Source organism: Macrobrachium rosenbergii, chromosome 22, assembly GCF_040412425.1.
Source record: "Macrobrachium rosenbergii isolate ZJJX-2024 chromosome 22, ASM4041242v1, whole genome shotgun sequence".
Classification (NCBI taxonomy): Eukaryota; Metazoa; Arthropoda; class Malacostraca; order Decapoda; family Palaemonidae; genus Macrobrachium; species Macrobrachium rosenbergii.
In genome coordinates this window covers 5,207,844-5,228,864 of record NC_089762.1, presented here as the reverse complement: position 1 = coordinate 5,228,864, position 21,021 = coordinate 5,207,844, and the positions used below count along the sequence as shown (strand labels likewise).

The 21,021-nt window shown below is 39.4% G+C and overlaps 1 long non-coding RNA gene across 1 annotated transcript in view; it reads left to right on the top strand.

Annotated features, from left to right (window-relative positions):
* LOC136850558 (uncharacterized) overlaps positions 1-21,021 on the top strand; it is a 230,701-nt gene that overhangs the window by 175,927 nt on the left and 33,753 nt on the right. Inside the window, exon 2 of the long non-coding RNA XR_010856654.1 lies at positions 20,674-20,786. This is a non-coding gene — a long non-coding RNA (uncharacterized lncRNA). The remainder of the gene's footprint in view (positions 1-20,673; positions 20,787-21,021) is intronic.

Here is a 21,021-nt window from a genome sequence, read left to right as displayed (position 1 = left end):
ACCTCTTTCCTTGCATCTTAGAATGGTAAATTAATTTTCTCTTAAAGCTAGGAACACAAAGTAGATTTCTCGCATGAGAAAGAGAATAGTGGGAAGAAGCAGGGGTTGTTTTCAAACTAAGCTCGCCAACCGACCAGATGGTCGGAATTTTAAACTCATAAGCTTCATAGAGGGGGTACAGCTTTGCTAGGCCAGGCCCTAGATATACTGCCCTTAAAACCCACTTTTCCTTGACTTATGTACTGGTGAGTCTTTGTCATTTTGCAGATGGTACCCGCTACCATTGTCCAAAGTATGCTTGGGGGAGGAGTCTCGAAGGATGCAACCCAAATCAACCCAACATTGGTGACTCTCAGCTTAGCTAACATAGCAAACGGACATGTTCATTGCTTTCTGTAAGCACTCTTTGTTTCTCCCCCTTTGTCTCGGATTTTGACAATTACTCCCAGTTTTCTTTCTCTTCAACTGAATCTCTCGTTGGTCTTGTTCAAATTTTCATCTCTTAAAAAATCCCTAACTAAGAACCCCTAGTAAAGCATATTCCCTTTATGAAGTCATATATTAATTGCATTCACTATCGTCTAGTGAAATAACATAGCTTACCCTCCATGGTGTTAAAAGTACTATTCCTGAGATAAGATTCATCCCTTGTGATTAATTAATTACTAGTGAGAGCTTCTTCAGTGCAAGAGTTTAACTGGATACTTATTTTCCAGAGGTGAGTGTATACTTTGAGCCTGGAGAGGTTAATTATAACTGGGAAAACTTGAATGTATATCTGTCGGTGTGAAGATGCTGATACAAGCTACAGTCAAGAGAGATTTCCACGGCTAACAAACCCTCTGTTAATGGAGAGATTCTTGAATTAAAAGCCAGTAAGGACACAGTAAAATATGCACAGGACAAGGCAAGCACAGAGGGTGCCAAAGAAGCCTTGAACAGACGATTTTATGTAATTATTTAAATACAAGCATTTACGTAGCACTGCCCTAACAAGGCAAGGTTGATATGGAAATACTGGCACTTAGAAATGGAAATAGGAAGTTTAGTACGAGAATTAAAACTTTACCTTGTAGAAGAGGTGGCTTCAGCGATGGTAATGGTGGCGGAGGAGGGCTAAGGGCTTCACTGGTAAGAATACTAAGGGTCCCTACAAGATAGGACCACGTGGTAGGGCATGGCTCTCTGAAGGAGGTGGGAATGGAAGGGGGTGATGTGTTTCGCTTGCATCCAGCAATGTCTCTCACTCTTGTTTCTTCGGTCAGGCCCTTATATAACTTCGGTCAGGTATTATTGAGGTCATCCACAGTTAGATGGGGTTGGTGTCATTTCCCTATGCGCGTGCATCATTTATGACTCAAGACCCAGGTGTTCATAACAGATGGTCTTTTTCTTAATGTGCCTCACTGGCTCTGTTCTGCCTCTGGCCAGACTAAGTCTCTTCGCAACCTTGTGTCTGTAAACAAAAGGCCCCATAGCGCCACATGTTCGAAAAGAGAAAGTTGAAAAGAATATACAGAGTGCGATTAACGGATTAAGGGAGGGGCCAATATTCCTTTCGCCCTTCCTTGTCAGGCAGTGCCAAAATGCACTGATGTATTTTCCAGCTTTAAATTTAAGCATTTGGTGGCTGGAATGCTTGGGAAGATATAGAACTCCCCGCCCAAGTTAACATCTCGCACCTTCAGTCGGGTGAGAATGTCTATCAAACCACGGATTCAGCTGACAAATGCTTTATATTACTCTCATTTTCTCGTTAACTGCACTCATGTATATTTTAGTAACTTAAATTCTCTGAGTCATATGAGATCTGAAAATTTACTTGCTAAAGAATTCAATATTTTATGTTAATTGCAGAGTAAGGAAAAAAATGAAGGTTTTAACCTTAGATTACTGTTACTTTAACACTGGAATATGTACAACTATAAGAAAGTTACTGTAAATATTAAAATACACTGACTTTAATTGACCTCCTTAAGGTAATCTCAAAAGAAATATGAGCAAATTATCATAAGTATTAAAATGCGATAAATCATAAGCTACTGTTATTTTGAAACAGGAACAGTTACAAATATAAGAAAGTTACTGTAAATATTAAGCACAATAACTGTAAATTATTTCCTTAAGGTAAATCTTAAAATAATCATGAACTTAACCTTTAGCAGTTGTTACAACCGAAGACATGCAGTTAGATTGCCTTGATGAGGCATTGCAAGAAAGTATACATGATCTTCGTTAGGTGTCGCCATGTTACTTAAGTCAACGGCACAGTGACAGACGTGGCACTGAGGTCAATGGTGCTTATGAGCACGAAGCTAAGTACAATGAAGGACAGAAAAATATGTAAAGTACACGGTCTTCTCTATTCACGGACTCAGGATTTAAATTACAAGGGAATAACAAAGGAGACAAATGATAACGTTAAAGAAAAATGATGATTAATATGCCGAAATTGTACTCTTTAGCTTATGAAAATGGCTTAGGTTTATTCTTTTGCCCAAGGAGCTTCAAAGGGAAGTCATAGGACTTATCAAATTGGGATGTCTGTCAATTGCACTCTGTATTTGCAGAGTGGGAACAAGGTAAACTATAAGCCTTTGTGAGGCATAAAATAACATGATTAATTGAACAAAATAATGAAAGGAAAAATGTTAAAGGAAAAGAATAAATTACAGAGTTATAAGAAAAATGAATAGGTGAGGAAACCTGACACCCCCTTCTGGATAGAGGTGCCAAGGTCCTCTTAGGATGAAAGGGTGGCACTGTGCCAAATTTGCACTGGTGTCAGGAGAGAACTCAGCAGCTCTCTTTGAGCTACCTGACGTTACCTACGCCTGTGATTTTTGCCGCATATCTCTTGAGGTTGATGGTTCTCCTTGGTAGGGAATCGGTCAAACCGAGACCGAGGAGGACATTGGAGTGCCATCTGTGTTGGCTTCTTTGGTGGCCAAAGCAGGGGCATTCATTGCAGGCTCTACCCCAAATCTCTGCAGTTCCGTGAGTTCATCGGCCATCTGAGACACTGCAGAATCCTTACCCATGGTGGGTGTGATAGGCTCGCAGGTTACCATGACCAGCTCAGGCACGGGTTGCGAGGCCACACCTTTGGTAGAGCTTTCGCTGTGGTTGGAAGAATCCGTCTCTCTCACCGGCGCTGGTAGCGGAGCCAGGCCGGGAGAAGAGAAGGGATCCTGATCGGAATCTCTTGAATGGAGATCGGGGGCATGCTCTGGTGCTGGTGCTAAGGCAGGGTCAGGCACTATTGTTTTATTGGAATTTGCTCGTCGTTCGGGACAGACGGAGCTTGGCACTGCTTAGTGCATGCAAGTGGCACTGGCAAAAATTGTGAATCAAGTTTGGGATCTCCTGAAGGGACATCTATTTGGGGACCTGGCACTGGCACTGGGGCAGGGCCGGACACTGTAATGGGATCTGGAATCGATCTTGAGTGAGGAGGCCACTGCATATTGTACTCAGGTGGCACTGGCAGTGGAATGAATGCAGGCGTTTGAGGCTTACTTGTGCCTAATGAATGATTTGGGGGATTTGGCCCCTGGATTGCTGTAACTTAGATGGGGGCTGAAAGTCCTGTCCCAGGAGGATGTCATAGCCTCCAGGGCCCTATCTGATTGATACGCCCAGTCAGACCAGGTCTGTCCTGCTTCTTTTATCTGGCCTCTCCAGCATCGTCTCCAGCATTCGGGGTTGATCTCATACGCCTTTGTGATCACCTGGCGCACTTCCACCCATTTCCTTTGATCCGCCTCAGGGAGGGCATTGAAAGCAATTAGACCCTTTCCTCCGAGGAATTTTCCCAAGAGTAGGGAGACTTCAGAGTGAGTGAGTCGGTAGGTGCTAAGGACCCTTTCTGCCTGATCAAGCCACACCTCGGGCTCGGCCTTGGTCCACTTGTGCATAAAGGTATGAGCATGAGTGAGGGCAGATGTGCCAGGGACTATAGAGGAGCTGGCAGTGCCAATTTATGCCATGTGGAGCTCAGGGGCCTGCTGCTTTTTCCTCCCTTCCGACCTATCCTTTCTTTCTTGTTCTTCCCTTGCAAGTCTGTCCAGCCTATCTTGCTCTTCCTTCTTCTCCTTTCTGTCTTGTTCTTCCTTCTCATTTCTTTCTTGTTCTTCCTTTGCTAGTTTATCCAGCCTATCTTGCTCTTCCTTCTTCTCCTTTCTTTCTTGTTCTTCCTTTGCAAATTTATCTAGCCTATCTTGCTCTTCCTTCTTCACCTTTCTCTCTTGTTCTTCTCTCTTCTCCTTTCTCTCTTGTTCTTCCATTGTGAGTTTATCTAGCCTATCGTGCACTTCCCTCTTCGCCTTTCTTTCAGCCTCTCTCTCTGCCTTGGCATCATCTATTCTCTCTTGGACCCACTCCCTCAGGGCTTGTCCTGACAGTCCCATGTCCTTTCCAGTGGACATATAGAACCTGAAGTCCTCATTTTGCTGGGTTCTGGGTGTCGTAGACATCTTGAGATAACGCTTACAGGGGCGTGACACGTTAGAAAATCAGTATGTCTGAAAAGACCCATAAGTTTCTTCGTGATGAACTGGTTTCAGTATGTCTAAAAGACTCAGTTCACGATGAACGAATTTTAATGTTTGAAAACACGTGGTTTGTTGGTGATGAACGAATTTTTAATGTCTGAATAAGACTTTGTTTGTGATGAACGAATTTTTAATATGCCTGAATAAGACTGTTTGTTCGTGATGAACAAATTTTAATGTCTGAATAAGACGTAGTTGTTCGTGATGAACGGAATTTAATATGTCTGAATAAGGCTTAGTTTGTTTGTGATGAACAAATTTTAATGTCTGAAAAGATGTAAATTGTACTCTATTTCACACAGACTCGGCCAGCTATTGCGTGAATGTTGGGGTATTTTGGTTTGCCCCGTAGGACGTGATTTGTTTGCAGGGAACTGATTTGGGATTTTTGTCTCATCGGATGTGGTTTCGGATTCACGCATGGACTTGGCCGGCTATCGCATGAATCTTAAGGCTTGGCTTGGTTCAGGGAGCGTATGCCCGTTCCTGAGAATTTTCTTGTATTGGTTTTGCCTCGTAGGGTGTGGATTTGTTCGCAGGGAACCGGTTTGTCTTTGTCCCGGAGGACGTAGTTTGGTTTTATTTCAAGCATGGACAAGGTTGGCTAGGGCGTGAATTTGGGTTTGGTTTGGGGAGTGTTTGCCCATTCCCGAGAATTTGGTTTTTCTTGTGATAAGAAAAAAAAATTTTTTAGAGGATTCCTGATACGGGTTAGGTTTGGGAACTCAGTGAGCGTTGCAACACTCTTAGAATAATAACCCCAACAAAAAAAAAAGGAAAGGACGTAGCATAAACCAAAAAAAAAAAAAAAAAAATGCTTTGAGAGACACTGGGATCCTAGCGGAGAGGAGGTAACATTTACACACTGATACAAATTGGTGGGTTAGACAAGCCATTTTAGAAGCACAGTTCTATTTATTTTTATAGAAGTGGTAAGTTCATCATCGAGAGACGGATAAGTTAAAATTATATTACTTGCAAGTTACACTGGTAAATGTGAGTATTTTGCCAACCCTAATAAGAGCCTTTTTCTCCAATCTAATATAGGTTAAAAACTTAATTCTACCATACACGGGTGTTGTTTGCCTAAGTCACGTGCGTATGAATTTCCCTTTCCCGTCTTTTTAGCCTTCCTTGCATGTGCCCAGAAAAGGTAACCATTTGGGTTTGTGTCTGGCACAGTAACTGACAGCTCAAGGTTGTCTGGTATGCACCTGGCAACAAAGGACAGTGACCAGCATGGGAATTTTCCTGAGACTGACCCCGCTTATACAAACATATTATCCCGCTTATGGTTTATTTAGAGGAACCCAGATATAAAAGTTTCTCCTAGGCTTACCCAAAATTACTCTGGGAACGATGTGAAGACCATGTGGTCACAGCAAACTTTAAGCAAAACAAAAGATAACCACAAATAAACAAAAGAAGAAGTAAAAAAAGATTCCTTATGCTTATGAATGTAATAGCGGGCCGTTATTGAATGGAAACGCTTTGAAATGAAACAGAATTTATCATGTACTGTGCTGTATGGAGGAATGTTCACAAATGAAAATATGAAGCACATTTATTTGCTCACATGGCCTGAACAAATTTTGCCTTTTCTGAGATTTTACTCTACAGTGAGGAATTTTGCATTTGCCAAATGGATTCCTAACCTCTATGAGAGAGAGAGAGAGAGAGAGAGAGAGAGAGAGAGAGAGAGAGAGAGAGAGAGAGAGAGAGAGAGAGAGAGAGAGAGATTAAACCCTTTGATTTCCAGCAGTACGAAATTTGCTGGCTGGCCCATCTGGGACCTAAACATGTACCTATCTAAGGAGAAAATACGTGCACTATTTCCTTTTTTTTAACGCTTTGTAATTCCCTAGCTTGCCTATGTGAAAAAAACATGTAATCCCTCATGCTGGGTCTATCAAAACTTGTGTAATGGATACTAACTCTCTCTTCTGGATGACTGGATTGCAAATGTTTCCCTATTGCTATTTTCAGTCACAATTTCACTTCCTATCCTAACATAAAATAAAAATACTCACTGTGTGGAACTCCTTGACTGTGCGCTTGTGGATTTTATTCTAAAGGTTTGTTTCTTTGTCTCGTACCCAGCCTAGCTTCGCTAATTGCTGATAAGGCAAGTTGTAAAAAGTGGGGGGATTAATTCTGCAACAATGGTTGCAAGATCTAAGGCTAGGTCGCCATTTTTACGATTTAACCTGGGGAAATGCTTATCATGAGCCAGTTATAGACTCTAAATGAATGATATTGTTACTTACCTCTATTTTTGTATAAAATCTGACTGCTGTTGATTCCGTAAATTGTAAAAAAAAGGAAAAGAGGGGGAATTTAACTGGCTGAGGGCTCTACTCACAAGATATTTGTAAGTAAACACTTTAGGGTAAGTTTAAAATTACGTATATTTACATGAACTGAACTATCAGAAGATGAAATGGACTAATCAGGCAGGGAAGGCATGAGAGGTTAATTATAACTAGGGAAACATTAAGGTACATCCGTTGGTGTGATGATGCTGATACAAGGCACAGTCAAGAGAGATTTCCATGGCTAACAAACCCTCTTAACGGAGAGATTCACGAATTAAAAGCCAGCAAGGACACAGTAAAATATGCATAGAACAAGACAAGCACAGAGGGTGCCAAAGAGGACTTGAACACACGATTTTATGTAATTATTTAAACACAGGCATTTACATAACACTGCCCCAGCAAGGCAAGGTTGATATGGAAATGTTGGCACTTAGAAATGGAAATAGGAAATTTAGTACAAGAATTAAAACAGTGTGACTGACTGGAAGAACCTTTGCAACAGATACTTTACCTTGTAGAAGAGGTGGCTTCAGCGATGGTAATGGCAGTGGCAGGGGGCTAAGGGTTTCACTGGTAAAAATACTAAGGGTCCCTACAAGATAGGACCACGTGGTAGGGCATGGCTCTCTGAAGGAGGTGGGAATGGAAGGGGGAGATGTGTTTCACTCATGTCCAGCAATGTCTCTCACTCTTGTTCCTTTGGTCAGGCCCTTATATGACTTCGGTCAGGTATTATTGATGTTATCCACAGGTAGATAGGGTTGGTGTCATTTCCCTATGTGCATGCATTGTTTATGACTCAAGATCCAGGTGTTCATGCCAGATGATCTTTCTCTTAATCTGCCTTGCCGGCTCTGTTCTGCCTCTGGCCAGACTTAGCCTCTTCACAACCTTCTGTCTGTAAACAAAAGGCTCCACAGCATCACATGTTCGAGAAGAGAAAATTGAAAGGGATATACAGAGTGCGATTAATGGATTAAGGGAGGGGCCAATATTCCTTTCTCCCCCATCCTTGTCAGGCAGTGCCAAAATTTACTGTTGCATTTTTCCAGCTTTAAATTTAAGCGTTTGGTGGCTGGGATGTTTGGGAAGATAAAGCAATATATATATATATATATATATATATATATATATATATATATATATATATATATATATATATATATATATATATATTATATATATATATATTATATATATATATATATATATATATATATATATATATATATATATATATATATATATATATATATATATATATATATATATATGCATACACACACATGCACATATATATATATATACATATATATATATATATATATATATATATATATATATATATATATATATATATATATATACTGCAATGGATGGAACCTTTCCCAAGCCACCTCACCGGTTTTTTTACTTCTGTAACATAACTAAGAAAGAAATAAAATTAATTTCAATTGTTTTAATTACTAGAACTGGGTTTCCACTCGCCCCTTCATGAACTCTTTCCTTCATTTCCCAAAATGGTTAACCCTAGCCTGTCTCTCTGTTCAAAATGACTACCTAAGGCCTTGTTTCCAGATGCCTTCCTCGACGGCACCAGACAACGGGCAAAGGAGGAGGCCAAAAAGAGAAAGTTGGTGCCCTACCCTATTCTGAACCTTCTAGGAGGGTTAACTCATGCCATGCGGCCTATATAGAAAATGTGACAAAGATTGACTTTTGCACCACCTAGCCAGATGCCACGGTGTAATCTCTAAAGCTTATTTATAGGCGATGTAACAGAAATCGAGAGAGAGAATCGCTCAGAACGCCACCAAGGACAGATGTCCTTAACCTTGCCTGTCCCTTGAACCTTCCACGCTTCTGACCCCGAGGCTCGAACCAGTATACTTTGTAGCGGCATTTTAATTCCCTCCTCCATCCCATCGCCAGCGCCCTATTGAATGAGGAAACCATCATCTTGAAGGTAATATACAGGAATAAGGTTTCTTAGTCAGTCACAATTCCTGTTATTTCTCTGCCTGATTTTTCATTTATTTTTCCATTGTGCAACCACCTTCAGTAATTTGTGTTGGAGCATTCAGTGTTAATGTAATTATGCATTAGTGCTGAACTGAGTTATTTGGCACCATCCATGCGTTCCTCAGTCCCCTTTGAGCGTCTTATTATTCTTGCAAGTAACCGTCTTGCATATTTTGCAGATAGGCCTCGACTGTGGAATCTCTCGGCTCTATCCATGTGCGGTCCCCCTTCTACCCCCAACTGCGATATTTCCTGTTATGAAGGCATCTTCAAAGCAGAATATTTATTCTGTGTAGGATTCAGTCATTTATCAGGCCCTTATTATTACCTGCACAGTAATTCGTCATTCTTCTGATATGTGTTTGTTATGTAAATATAATTAATTAAGAGAACCCTTGAGTTTACATAATTTTCCCTCACATGAAGAAGGCCCTAAGACACAGATTTTCCCTTGTTTGTTTACGAATTGTCCTAATATTGAGTCAGATGTGTAATAGAAATAAGGAACTCCCTGCATTCATCTGTTGCCGCCCAGAATCAAGTAAGTATCCTCGGGCATTCGTAGCAATATATATATAAGATATAAATTTTTAACTCACATCGGAATCGAACTGCCAACTTTCAAAAAATATATGGATTTGTAAGGGTCAAAAGGACAAAGTAATTTCTTGATTTCTTGATACCTTTTGGGAACACTTACCATTCAAGGTTTACATCAAGGTGAGGATCAGATGAAGATATGCTCTCACCACTAAAACAATTCTAAACCATGTATAGCAGGTTATGGGGTGGTTAACCTAAACCATTCTACCACAAGAAATTATAGGCCTATATTGGATTCAGACACTTTTCATTAAAGCTGGAATAGATCCATCTTCCCCATCACAGCACAGTATTTTAGTGTATATTATTTTTAGGCAGAAATACGTATATTATATATATATATATAGATATATATATATATATATATATATATATATATATATATATATATATATATATATATATATATATATATATATATATATATATATATATATATATATATATATGAAAATGGATGTTTGTATGCATGGGTGTGTGTGCATGTGCCAGCATAGCTCTGAAATGCATTGAGCAATTTCGACCAAAATTGGTATCCGTATGACTTACTACCTAGAAATCAGCACTATGGGCGTAAGACATCACTAGCACCAAAGGGCACCAAAGCGGGTGGGGATGGGAAGGGCTTCCCTGAAATGGGGCTGGTTATGCCCGTAGAATTAATAACTAAATGAACTTTACAAATTTATCATGCCTAATTTCGGTATACATATGACTTACTACATATGGAGCCTCGATGGCTCGGTCGGTAGAGCAGCAGACTCGGACTTCATAAGAAGTCTGTGTCGCGGGTTCAAATCCGCAGCCGGCCGGTCAGAGGGCAGACACTTTGCTATCCGTGTAGACACCCCAGGATTATGTATGTAATCAACGGATAGGTTTGCTGAAAAAGCAAATGGGTGTTACAGATTAATACACACACAAACAAAGCCACTCCAACATCTTCTAAAAACATAACAGATGCCTTACACGTCTCGAACTGTCGGCCTAAACGGCTCACGTCTCTTCGCTGATGGGTGAAAGGGAGCTGGGGGTTTGGCACGATACATATATACATGTGCTATCGGGGTCTAAGCGATGTCAGGCAGGGCAGTTGATCGAGTCTACGGCCTACCCCAACGCCAAATCAAAGTCCTTCAAAAGAAGGCATCGAGCTTAACCCATATGAAAAATGGGAAAAAGCCCGTTAAACGAAGAAGAAGAAGAAGAATGACTTACTGCATATCTGGAAATGAATAGCGTGGGGGTAGGACACCACTGGCACCAAAAGGAGTAGGGGTTGGGAACGTGTGGCAGAGAGAGAGAGTGAGAGGGAGAGGAATGAGAGAGAGAGTAGAGGGGGTGTTAGGGAGAAGAAAGAGGGAAAGAGACAGGGAGGGTTGGAGAGAGAAAAAGAGAGAGAGGGAGAGAGTTGGAGAAAGAAAGAGTGAGAGGGAGAGGAAGTGAGAGAGAAAGTAGAGGGGGGAGGAGAAAGATGGAAATAGTGAGAGAGAGAGAGAGAGAGAGAGAGAGAGAGAGAGAGTTTATTGGTTGTCATTCAGAGTTTCCCCGGGCAATATACTAGCTGACCAACACAGCGTGCCTGGGAAAACTCTGAATGACAACCGATAAATTCTATCTCTCTATCAGAGAGAGAGAGAGAGAGAGTTTATTGGTTGTCATTCACAGTTTTCCCAGGCAGCACAGGGTTGGTCAGCTAGTATATATATACTAGCTGACCAACCTGGCGCTGCCCGGGATAACTGTGAATGACAACAGATAAACTCTCTCTCTCTCTCTCTCTCTCTCTCTCTCTCTCTCTCTCTCTCTCTCTCTTTCCTGTTGCTTCAGTTACATTGGCCAACATTTTTGACATTTTATATTTCACTTCCTATCAGGGCTGAGCTTGGTCTTAAGGGCATCGGGAGTGTCACTATTCATCTCAGTGAGCTTTAAAAAAAATGGACTACTGTAGATACTAATACATGTCGTTTTCGGTTATTTTTATATGTCACCCCCATCCCACCCCTTCTCATCCCCACTTCCTATCAGGGCTGAACTTGACTTAAAGGGCATCAGGAATGCACTGTTCATCTCAGCTAGCTCAACAATTATGGATTAGACACTAATATCTATCATTTTTGGTTCTTTTTACATGTCACCCCCTTCCCACCATTCTCACCCGCTTCCTAGGGCTGAACTTGGACTGAAAGGGCATTGGGAGTGTCACTATTCATCTCAGCTACCTCAAAAACTATGGGTTAGACACTAATATCTGTCATTTTCGATTATTTTTACATGTCACCCCCATCCAAATCCTTCTCACCACCCCCCCGCCACTTCCTATGAGGGCTGAACTTGGTCTTGAAGGGCAACGGAAGTGTCTCTATCCATCCCAGCAATCTCGAAAACTACGGATTAGACTCTAATATCTGTCATTTTTTATATTTTATTTTTCACCCCTCTCAACCCCACCTTCTTTTTAGGATGAACTGGGACTTAAGGGCATCAGGCATTTCACTGTTCATCTCAGCGACCTCAAAAACTATGTATTACACTCTAATATCTGTAGTTTTCGGTTATTTTTACTTCTTACCACCTTCCCCACCCCTTCCAACCCCCACTTCCTATTGGGACTAAACTTGGACTTAAAGAGCATCAGGAGTGTCACTTTTTCTCAGTGGCCTCGAAAACTATGGATTAGACACTAATATCTGTCATTTTCAGTTATTTTTACACGTCACCCCATTCCCAACCTCCCCCCCCCTCCTATCAGGGCTGACCTTGGACTTGAAGGGCATCGGGAGTGTCACTATTCATCTCAGCGACCTCAAAAACTATGGATTAGACACTAATATCTGTCGTTTTCAGCTATTTTTACAGATCAATAGGGACATAATAGATAGCTAGATAAACAGATACAGTAAACAGGGACATAGATTGATAGATAGGTAGATAAACAGATCAGTAGGGACATAGATGGATAGATAGATAGATAAACAGATCAAAAAGGACATGGATTGATAGATAGGTAGGTAAACAGATCAGTAGGGACATAGATAGGTAGATAAACAGATCAATAGGGGCATAGATTGATAGATAGGTAGATAAACAGATCAACAGGGACAAAGATTGATAGATAGGTAGATAAACAGACCAATAGGGACATAGACTGATAGATAGGTAGATAAACAGATCAATAGGGATATAGACTGATAGATAGGTAGATAAACAGATCAATAGGAACATAGACTGATATATAGGTAGATAAACAGGTCACTAGGGACATAGACTGATAGACAGGTAGATAAACAGATAAATATGGACATAGATTGATAGACATTTAAACAGATGAATAGGGACATAGATTGATAGATAGATAGATAAATAGATAAATATGGACATAGATTGATAGACATTTAAGCAGATAAATAGGGGCATAGATTGATAGATAGATAGATAAACACATAAGAAGGGACATAGATTGATAGAAAGGTAGATAAACAGATAAATAGGGACATAGACTGATAAATAGGTAGATAAACAGATCAATCGGGACATAGACTGATATAGACTGATATATAGGTAGATAAACAGATCAATAGGGACATAGACTGATAGATAGGTAGATAAACAGATCAATGGGGACATAGACTGATAGATAGGTAGATAAACAGATCAATACGGCCATAGACTGATAGACAGGTAGATAAACAGATCAATAGGGACATAGACTGATAGACAGGTAGATAAACAGATCAATAGGGACATAGATTGATAGATAGGTAGATAAACAGATCAGTAGGGACTTAGATTGGTAGATAGGTAGATAAACAGAACAATAGTGACATAGATTGATAGACAGGTAGATAAACAGATAAATAGGAACATAGGTTGATAGATAGGTAGATAAACAGATCAATAGGGACATAGAGTGATAGATAGGCAGATAAACAGAACAATAGGGACATAGACTGATAGATAGGCAGATAAACAGATCAATAGGGACATAGACTGATAGACAGGTAGATAAACAGATCAACAGGGACATAGATTGACAGATAGGTAGATAAACACTTCAACAGGGACATAGATTGACAGATAGGTAGATAAACAGATAAGTAGGGACATAGATTGATAGATGGGTAGATAAACAGATAAATAGGAACATAGATTGATAGATAGGTAGATAAACAGATCAATAGGGACATAGATTGACAGATAGGTAGATAAAAAGATCAATAGGGATGTAGACTGATAGATAGGTAGATAAACAGATCAACAGGGGCATACACCGATAGATAGATAGATAAACAGATAAATATGGACATAGATTGATAGACAGATAAACAGTTAAGTAGGGACATAGACTGACAGATAGGTATATAAACAGATAAATAGGGACATAGACTGATAGATAGGTAGATGAACAGATAAATAGGGACATAGATTGATAGATAGATATATAAACAGGTAAATATGTTCATCCCATGTTTCCCCAATGGTCCCATGAATGAAGGCTATTAAAATATATCACAAGATTATTGACAAGAACAAGACTTTGCACTTCGTTGTACAGATAGCTTCAAAATGAATTACAGGAGAAAGCAGTATGAAGTAAAAGGTAAAATTATCAACGAACTTGAAAAACTGCTCAGATATGCATGAATAGTGTTAAATTAGAATAAATTGTTATGAAAATCGTAATGCTGAAGTGAATTTTTTTTCACGTGATATAAGTGGGATCTGGTTTAAATAGCTTTGGTGGTGTCAGTGGGGTTCCTTTAAAGTTCTGTTTGTATTGTATTATTGTTCCTAAAAGCCACTTTAACTCAAACATTATAAGGAAAGTTAGGAATATCTTTAACGTTATTACTTCTCAGGTAGTAAAAAAAAAAAATTTTATGCTTCTCTGCTGTTATCATGAAACAGAATCGTCTAATACGATGTCGGGATATTTCAATTTTTGCCTTTACATATAGTTACATATGTATCATCAGCATTATACTCAGGGCCACATACATGCAATGCCCTTAAGCTCACCGAAATGCATACTAAATTCATCAGTTTATTTTTGTGTTCAGAATAAAAGTGCACAAGTCTATGCAGCCAAAGAACAAATTACTACAAGATCAGAAGTAAAAAAAAAAAAAAACTGGAAGTTGGAAATCAACCGTTTGATGATGTTCAACGAAGTATGTATTTAAAAAAACGCATCAACATAAAAGAACGGAGAACAGAATTTCAATGAAGGATCTTCCAAGAAAACAAGGAGACATTTTAAATCCTCAGTGCCAGCTACAAGAAAAGAACCCCAAGCGAGCGAGATCACTGGGAAGAATAATGAGAAAGAAAGTGTCCCAAGATCTGAAAGGAAAACCTGACAATGAAATGAAATTGTCGGTGCAAGGGAGTCCTTGACCCACCAAAGCCAATCACGATTCCTTCCTCAGCTCCTCTAATAGACGTCTGGATAGAGATGCGACCTCTCCCCGGGGACGGATTAAATTCAGCATTGTCTTCCATTGCTGTAAACCGGCGAAATAATTTATAAACTGTGTACAAAAGGAAAATAAATTGACATTTCTTGTGAAATATGAAACACTTAGCATTCCAAAACTGCCCAGAAATATTTACTGTAGCCATGATCGTGTTAAAAAGAGATAAAAATATAAATGTGATAAAAGCTGACAAGTTTGGGGCATTAGCAATATTGAATAAAAGGGATTATGCAGAAAAAAATTAAGAACTTTTGAGTGATAGATATGCACACAAGTAAGGCACGAAAAAGTACCATAGTCGATGTGAATGAAGAGACGTTTCAATAATTATGGAAAGCGAAAATAACTGAAGGGAAATGAAAATGAGATTAAAAGATATGCATCGACTATGGACTCACAAAAAAGCATAGGACAAATTTTCTAATATATAAAGAATAATGTAGACGTGATAATAACAGTATTTCTAAGTCTGTAAGATTCGATGCACTTAATAGTTTGATAAAACTCCTATCTGATCTACTAAATAACAGGCAACGGGACATGCCATTTTCTGGTAAAAACTTACTGAAACTGAATTAACTATAAGTAAAAGACCGTAAATTTGAATTCAACCGGAAATTTGACTCTCAAAAGTTTGATTTGACATGGGAAATATCCTTTTACTAGTTTTAAGCAATCTACGCATGGAATAGTGGAGAGAAGGATAATAAGTAAAGTTATCCCTCACGACGAATTATGGATTAGGTATGGTACAACATAATACTTATTTAGCCGCGGGACGAAAATGTGATCAAGTGAATCGGTTCCACAAATAAAGTTTAACAAGGAAACGGAAAACGATAGCATTCTACAGTTTTTTTTGTTTACGTTGGTATTCACATAAGTAATAGTGAATTTACATTTAGCGTATAAAGAAAATTACCAATATGTCTGCCTCTGTATATTTTTATGCTGGCCACGGCAATCAAGCAACGGCTTCGGTATTCACATCCATGTTCTTGGAAGGGTCACGTGTATGTAGCCCCGAATATATTGATGATGCAATAGAAGTTTGAATATCTCCATATTGTATCAGCCATGCATTAAGGAAACAACACAACTAATTTGCTTATACTATCTTACAACAGTAATGCTAAATAAATTCCTCACTTGCCTGAACATTGCTGAGTTAATGGGGCACTCAAGAGCAACAATGCAAGGGAAAAACACTTATAAAGAATGTTCCCGACAATACCAAAGGATGTGTACATCAAATCTCATGCTCGTCATGAACAAACCTCAAGATTGGTCTGACTGGAATATTAATGGAAATGTGAATAAAATGGTATAAAATTATACAAGATATACACAGCGAATCAGTGCCTTTTTTTTCTTTCATTTAAAAAAAAATGATCAATTCCTGAATCAGACAGGCGCCGGAAAATTGGTGCAGTCTAGTTATAAAGCGGTATTATAGAACCTAGTTTTGCAAAAGAAAGTCTTGATAAGAATGTTTACCTGCCTGAGGGTGTGTAAGCATGGGCGATTTTTCATCAGTAACATGTAAAATGTATAGACTGTAAGGAGTGTGGTTCATCTAGTCTCAATGACAACAAAGCAATATGCCTATCAATTATCTATTAAGAAATAACACAGATTGGAGCTTAGCTGGCTGCAAAAGACGAGCTCGTTTAATGGTACTCTCAACCTTTGTCAGGACTGCGAACTCTTCGAGTTTCTTGTTGCTGGGTTGTAAACTGCTTGTATGTTCGCGTGTGCTGTCATCCTATATCTTTACTATGTATCACTCCTTTAAAAACACACACACACATATATATATACTGTATATATATATATATATATATATATATATATATATATATATATATATATATATATATATATATATATATATATATATATATATATATATATACTCATAGGGCTCAAAGATTCTCACATGAAAAACGTGAAAGCAGTAAGTGCTTAGAAACAACTGAAATGCGATCATTCAAGAGAGCGAGATAGATTAGAGGCGTGACGTCACGAATACTGGCGATTTACGCTGACAGAAGAAAAGTGAACTACACGAAAATGATGCCTATGCAAATACCTTCTTTCAATGAACCAAAAGGTCTGAGCAAATGAAATCACCCACATTCTCTCTCCCTCTTTCATTTAAAGGAATGTTTATTTGTTTACATGCTGCAAACATTATAATAATAATTTACCTTCTAAACGAAAGGCAGTAACTCGACCTCAATTAAAGTGACCAAATTGAGATCCATCATCGTCGGATCAAATCTGTTCAACTGGTATTTGTTCTCTTATTTAAATAACAAAGGACAACAGACTTTTGCCATTATTACTTAAAACGATGTCTAAGTTACTTTTCTCATATTCACTACAGTTTATCCTTTTGGTTTTCGAATGCAGTTCTTAAGACGAGGAGATATCATCCAATACCACATCTGCCCCTAAGGATTGTCAGTGCTATAGCAACGATTACAGCCAGTGTTCTGGCAGTGAGCTATAAAGTTTCGAAAGTGTTGATTTTTGAATGATTATTAATACCTTGAATAACTTCAAAATGTGTTGGCTCTCAGGACATAATTGGGCACTTATACTTTTTTACGTTTGATAGGTCACATTCAAGAGAGCCAAGAAAACGTAGCCTATAGGAGCTCAGAATTGCTCAAATTGATTCTAGTGTTGACTTAAATTTTGCTGTTTAATCTTTAGATACAATTCATAACTTGTGTTGGGGGATATGTACGTGATCTTTACTTTTTTGTTTCCAAGTGGTTGGCCTTATATATTTTACCTTGACCCTTCTTGTGTGATGTGCAATAATAATTGACTTTAAAAGTAAGTTGTCACAAACTGAAGAAGTTTCATCTTGGGCATTTACCATAATCCCTCTATTATCTGATTTTACCCTATCTGCATTCGCCTTTATTTCCATGCAACCGGCACCCCCCGGGACCTTAAATATATTTATAATATATATAAATTTCGTAAAGAAGTCGGTAACACTGCTCATAGGCATAAACAAGCTGAGAAGGGTTACTGGTGGGGTGGGAGGCCGTGGAAACAAGGTGGAAATAGTTCCTGGGTTGGGTGGGGGAATGGGAAGGCTTGGAGGGATGGAGGGGGAGCGGTTGCAACACTGTCTGGGCAGAGAGAAGCATTAGTAACACTGTTTACAGGCATAAGCACGCAGAGGAGGGGTTTTTGTCTTGGGAAAGGGTGGCCGAGAAAGAGCCTTCCCAGGGAAGTCTGTGCTGGATGGGTGGAGAGGGGTAGAGGTAGAAAGTTTTAGACCACTGAGCTGATTAACAGCTCTCCTAGGGCTGGCCCGAAGGATTAGACTTATTTTACGTGGCTAAGAACCATTTGGTTACTTAGCAACGGGACCTACAGCTTATTGTGGAATCCGAACCACATTATAGCGAGAAATGAATTTCTGAAATAAATTCCTCTAACTCTTCATCAGATGGGTGAACTCCGATCGAATGACAGGAAGCTAGAGTCAGGCATTTGATTTCTTGAGATCTTTTGAAATTGTTAAAAACGCCTTTGTTCTTATATTTTTGTACTGTTTATGCTTTTCCACATTTTATTAAGATATATTAACTTGTAATAAAAGAGAGAGAGAGAGAGAGAGAGAGAGAGAGAGAAGCATTCGATTTCGTACTAGGAAACTCCCCGATGTACAGTACAGTACTTGTAACAAACACACACACTCCTTCCCTTTTATTTTCAATTTACGCTATTCTCCTTTTTATTTCTATTTTATTTTCTCATTTTTTATTTCTTGGTATTTTGTCATAATTTCCTCTGCATAAAATGATGAAAAAACAATAAAAATGACAATGAGAGAGACAGAGAGAGAGAGAGAGAGAGAGAGCTTTTGCAATTGCTATTGGCTTTAAAGCTTGCGCCACTTCACACATCATCATACATCTCTTAGATTATTGCTTGCCATTGGTTGATATGGATGAGTCATCAGCTCAGTAGCCTATGGTAGAAGGTGCAGGGGTGGCCGAGCACTAGTGCTCTTTGTAAGCTTTCCCGCTATTGACGGAAATCATACATCCTTACACGTCATTGTGATCTTGTACTTTTTAATGGCTGAGAGACACATGATTCAAAAACATATCTCTCCTAATTGGCTACATCCAGAAAGTATCGTTAAATTTGGTAGCAAAGAGCACTTTCCCTGACTGTCGCGTTGTGCACTATCAGTCAGTTTTAGTTTTCTGTAAAAGAAAACTAATGTGCCGGCTTTGTCCGTCTGCACTTTATTCTGTCTGCAATTTTTCTGTCTGCCCTCAGATCTTAAAAACTGCTGAGGCTAGAGGGGTGCAAATTGGTAGGTTGATCATCCACCCTCCAATCATCAAACATACCAAATTGCAGCCCTCTACCCTTAGTAGTTTTTTTATTTTATTTAAGGTTAAAGTTAGCCATAATCTTTCTTCTGGCAACGATATAGGATAGGCCACCACTGGGCCGTATTTAAAGTTTCATGGGCAGTGGCTCATACAGCATTATACCGAGACCACCGAAAGATAGATTTATTTTCGGTGGCCTTGATTATACGCTGTAGCGGCTATACAGAAAGCTTGATTGCACTGAAGAAACTTGTGCTCTTTTTTTACTTTTTTTGAATGGTTCACAAGTTGTCGCCTTACTCGATGATGCTTTCTGAGCAACACGTGGTTTTTGTTGCAGCGCCTGCAGTCTAGCATGTGCTGTTTAGTTTGTGTGTGGTTCTGTGTATTGTTTGTACGGCCCCACCTCTTCCTGAGAGGGCTAGGAAGGTCCTGACCCTTCAGAAGAAGTTTGAAATTGTGGGGAGAATCGAGGCAGGATGGTCTATGGGACGTATCATGGAGGAGTGTAACATTGTTTTGCCAACCTTGCAGGATATCAAGAATGCCAAGAACAAGCTGAAGAAGCACATTAGTGACTTGGGGAAGATGTTCAGGAGTCAGGCCTGTAAGGCCATGGCAAAATCCCGCCATGAAAACATTGAACAGTCGACCTTGATCTGGTATCATCAGCAAAGTGTGCACGTGCTAGGTGATGAATTGAAGGCTGAAGCTACTTAGTTCGCAGGCCTGCACAGGGTTGCAAACTTTAAGGCATCCAAAGGTTTGCTGTTTCTAACAGGAAGACTCATGACAAAGCTTCGGATACTTTTGAGGAGGAAATAGAGGAATTTCAGTAGACCGAAATTCCCTTGGTTGATGTGCCAGGTTCATTCAGTCAGGAATCTCATGTTTCTTCGTCACCTCTCGACCCTCTAGGCACCTCAATGCCCCTTCCGACCAGCTTGCCACGTCTTGACATTGAGGAGGTACAGGAAGTACAGTGGTGTTGGAGGAGGGGGAGGAGGAGGAGGGGGAGGAGGACTTGTAAACCTCCAAACAAGTCTTTAAAAGTCTGTCCATCATATGCAGCTTTAGCCGCACACACAGGAAAGTGAGAGATAATTAGTTGTTTTACTTTTAAGTCAGTTATTTATTTATATTTTTGGGCAAAATAGGAAACAGAAAGTGATACCCGTGTTATTTGGTTGTATATGGACATACACCTACTGTATTGTGTGTTTCTTTCAAAGTGTATTTATACAGTAGGTTTCGTTAAAAATATGGGAAAATAAGCTATCACATTGTCTTCTGCATTAAGTTTTCATGTTACCCATTACAGGGCACCCTTCGAACTACCACGTGGCACCATAACTTTCCCACACTGTCATGAACTGTAAGACGGCAGCAGCTACATGGGAAGGATTGCAGTTGTTTGTCTACCAAAGGACGAAGGTAAGAAGCAAAGAAAACCTTGTTACACATCTGGTCCAAAAGGCAACATTTAGGTCTTCTCTTTTTTCTAACACCAAATGATTCACCGGTGACTCAAGAATCCTTTGGTCACTGGTAGCTCAGTAGAGTTTTTTAACCTTACTGGATTCTATAATGGCAAATATGGGAGTGATTACTGTACTAACCTCTAATGAGAATCAAGGCGGCTACTAGACTTAACAGAGATCTCGACCAC